The sequence below is a fragment of the Colobus angolensis genome, unplaced genomic scaffold (genome assembly GCF_000951035.1).
Source record: "Colobus angolensis palliatus isolate OR3802 unplaced genomic scaffold, Cang.pa_1.0 Scaffold76, whole genome shotgun sequence".
Classification (NCBI taxonomy): Eukaryota; Metazoa; Chordata; class Mammalia; order Primates; family Cercopithecidae; genus Colobus; species Colobus angolensis.
Window position 1 is genome coordinate 2,002,240 of NW_012121376.1, and position 3,687 is coordinate 2,005,926.

Sequence of the window (3,687 nt, forward strand, 5' to 3'; positions counted from 1 at the left end):
CCTTCCATCAATGCATCCACCTATTCATCTATTCACCCACCAATCCATTTATCCATCCATCCATCCATCCATCCATCCATCCATCCATCCATCCACTCATCCTTTCATCCATCCATCTATTCATTCACGCTTCCATCCACCCATCTATCCATCCATCCACCCATTTATCCATCCATCCACCCATCTGTCCACCCATCTACCCATCCACTCACCCATCCATCCATCCAAACAACACACAGGAAGCATCTCCTCTGGGCCACCTGCTAACATACATGCAGGGACCACGGGGTTGAATGAGATGCTCTACTCCCTCTGCTCACCTGGGAACTCAAGTTCACTTGTCCTTGAGAACCGCAGTCTTGGGGAGGTCCATCAGCAGATGACTAGAGGAGGGGACAAGTGCCATGTGTGAACACAACTGATGGATGCTCTGTGCCTGGAGAGTCTGAGGAAACTTCCAGAAGGGGTGGGTACATCTTACATCCCAACTGTCACCAGAATCCTCTTGTAGACGGGGACTGGATCCTACTGGTATGACCATGGAAGAGCTCAGTGGCACAGGCATCCATGACTGAGCAGGCTTAGAGTGAGTGCTGTCAGGCTGTGAATGGATCTGCCAGCACTGGTGACCAATGGATCAACACCGAATACCTCAGGTGGGTGCCACTCTATGGTGGTCACATGAGGATCTTATGAGCTGGCCACCAGCCAAGGAGACTTCACTGTCTTCCAGCCTCGTGAGCCATTTGTTGAGCCCCGTGCCATGAGCAGTGATGATAAAGCAGTGGAAAGTGGGCCCAGGGAACGCAGAATACCAGGGCTGGCCAGCTGTGAGCTTGGAGAAACAAGGCCGGTAGACATCCCCCACCGCATCAGTGTCTCCCTGTGGGGTTGGGTGAGCTGAGTCAAAGGCTTCTGTTCCTTTTGCTTTTGCTCATTCCATAAAGGATTTTCCTTGACTTGTGGTTTCCCAGCCAGCTCCTTCCGAAGCCCCAGCAGGCAGGGGTGAATGCGTGCTCCGGGCTGTTGCTCCTTGGGTTTTCCCCTCCATGACAGGAATGTGTAAACACCCTGGGCTTTAGAGGCAGTGCCAAGCCCCATGTGCCGGAGATGCCTCATGCTTCCAGGCAATGGCCAGCATCCTCGCTGTGGGAACCAGGCTGACCCTCACCCTGCTGCTGCCTAGGACCCTGCCTGGGAAAAGGGGCGGTGGCCAAGCTGGAGCTTCCTCCATCTGCTCTGGGCTGAACTGTGTCCTCCCAGAGTGCACATGTAGAAGTCCTAACCCCCAGGGCCTAAGAATGTGACTCTATTTGGAGACAGGCTTAGAGAGGTGACTAAGGTAGCATGAGGTCATCTGGGTGGGCCCCAGTCCAATCTGCCTGGTGTCCTTCTAGGAGGAGATTAGGACATAGATGCACAGAGGGATGGCCATGTGAGGTCACAGGGAGAAGGCGGCCTCGACAAGCCAGGGAGAGGCCTCAGAAGAGCCAGCCTTGCCGGCACTCTAACCTTGGACTCTGGCCTCCAGAGCTGTGTGGAAACGCATTGCTAAAGCATTTTGAATGCATTTTGAATTTTGAAAATGCATTTAGAGAAGAAGCCACAGACCAGGGTGAGATGGATGAGAAGCCGCTGATAAGAAGCCCTTGAACCTTCGGGCCCAGTGTGGGGCCCCAGGTTCCTCACCCTTGACCACTAGAGCTGGTTGCAGAGCACTGGGCTCTGAGTGCCTTTCCTGAAGGATGGATCGGGCCGCCTGCAGCTGGTGCTCTCTGCGACTTCCAGTGTTGGGGGACCCACGCCAGCCCCACCAAAACCTCATGAGCTCTTTGCACAGCCTTCAACTGTCTCCTCAAATCCCCTGGGTACGGCATGAACCCCCTTCCTCCCGTCCTGTCTGCACAGCAGTGGGAAACAGTGCCTTCCAGCGGCAGGGCACCCCCACTCCCACGTATTACCAGAACTCTGGGAGGTGCCCTTGGGCCTCTCCTCTCCAGGTTGAGTCTCCACGGGACCCTGAACTTGCTGGAACAGGTCCCTTACCCTGAAGGACAGGGGCAGCTGGGAGCACATTGTTCCACCGGCCCCAAGCATGCTCCTTGTCATCTCATACCACCTCAGACACGGCATCCTTCTCCCCATGTCCCAGTGTGCGTGGTGGAGAGGCCGTGGAGCGTCCCAGGGGCACAAGGGGATGACATCAGCGGTGTGATTGGGACGGCTGCGGACTGGATGCCAACATTCCCTGCCAGGGGGCTCTGCAAGCACCCACCAGGATCCTCAGCCTGTCATGCATGGAAGGAAGGGACAGCCACTGTATCTGGTTCAGTGCTGGTTCCCCAGTTGTTGCCTGGACCCTGGTGACACCTGAGCCCACCCCGGTGAGAGCACTGTCCCCAGAGCTCAGCCACCAACAGAGCTGCCACCAAGTCTGGGCTCATTCTCTTGAGCCTTACAGGTCCCCAACAAATAAACTTTTCATGTGACAATAGGGCTTTTTTTTTTTTTTAAGAAGGAGTCTCGCTCTGCCACCCAGGCTAGAGTGCAGTGGTGCGATCTCAGCTCACTGCAACTTCCACCTCCCCAGTTCAAGCGATTCTCCTGCCTCAGCCTCCTGAGTAGCTGGAGTTACAGGTGCGTGCCATGACGCTTAGCTAATTTTTGCATTTTTAGTAGAGACGGGGTTTTGTCATGTTGCTCAGGCTGGTCTCAAACTCCTGACCTCAAGTGATCTGCCCGCCTCAGCCTCCCAAAGTGCTGGAATTACAGGTGTGAGCCACTGCGCCTGGCCTAACAATAGTACTTTTAACCCATGCTGCTCCGTGACCAAGCAGGGAGGATGGCAGAGCCCTGACAGGCAGCATCTGACATGGTGTGGGTGGCCCTCCAGGCAGCCAGGGCCTGCAGGAATATGGGGTTTCTGCCCAGCCCCTGGGGTGGGCCTCGGTGGCAGGCAGCTTGTGTATCTCTTACCCCCATGGAGAGAGGGCTGGCGGTGCAGCCTGGGGCACACTGAGGGTCCCTGGTGTCAGCTGGAGAGGGGAAGTCGGCTGGGAAGGACTTTTCCAGCACAAGGGGATTTTTTTTTCAACCATTCTTCAAACCAACTTGCGGTTGCCTGTGGCTGCAAGTGACAGTGGCGATGTGCCTGTCTCCAAAACCTTCCGAAGCTGCCTTCCGCCTGGAGCGGTTAATTTCCCCTACGTCGAGGGCTCTGGGGTCGGCAGAGACCCGCTCTCCAGCCTTGCGTCTTACACAGAGGCCTATCCCAGCTCCAGAGACGCTTCTCTTACTCTCTGGTTGATGCATATGCGTCCCCGTGGACACCACGTTCTGCATATTAGTACATTCCCTTTTCAATTCTGGCACCTGGTGGGCACAGTGCTGAGGCCAGGTGGCCAGCATGCCCATGACCGATCCCATACAGAACGGCCAGCCTCCCCACGCAGCCCTGGGCAACCGTCAGCTGCTAGCTGTGGCCTCTCTCTCCCAACAGGCTCTTTCTCTGCCTCTCTCCTTCCCTCCCTCCAAATCTCTCTCTCCCCTCATCACACAATTATTAGAGGAAGGACTGGACTTCCTCCCACTGCTCCTCAAGTGACTCATTTCTGAAGGTCAGACCACACTGTGGCTAAGTGAAAGAAACCTGTGTGAGAAGACACGTCCTGCCCTCCAGAAATGACC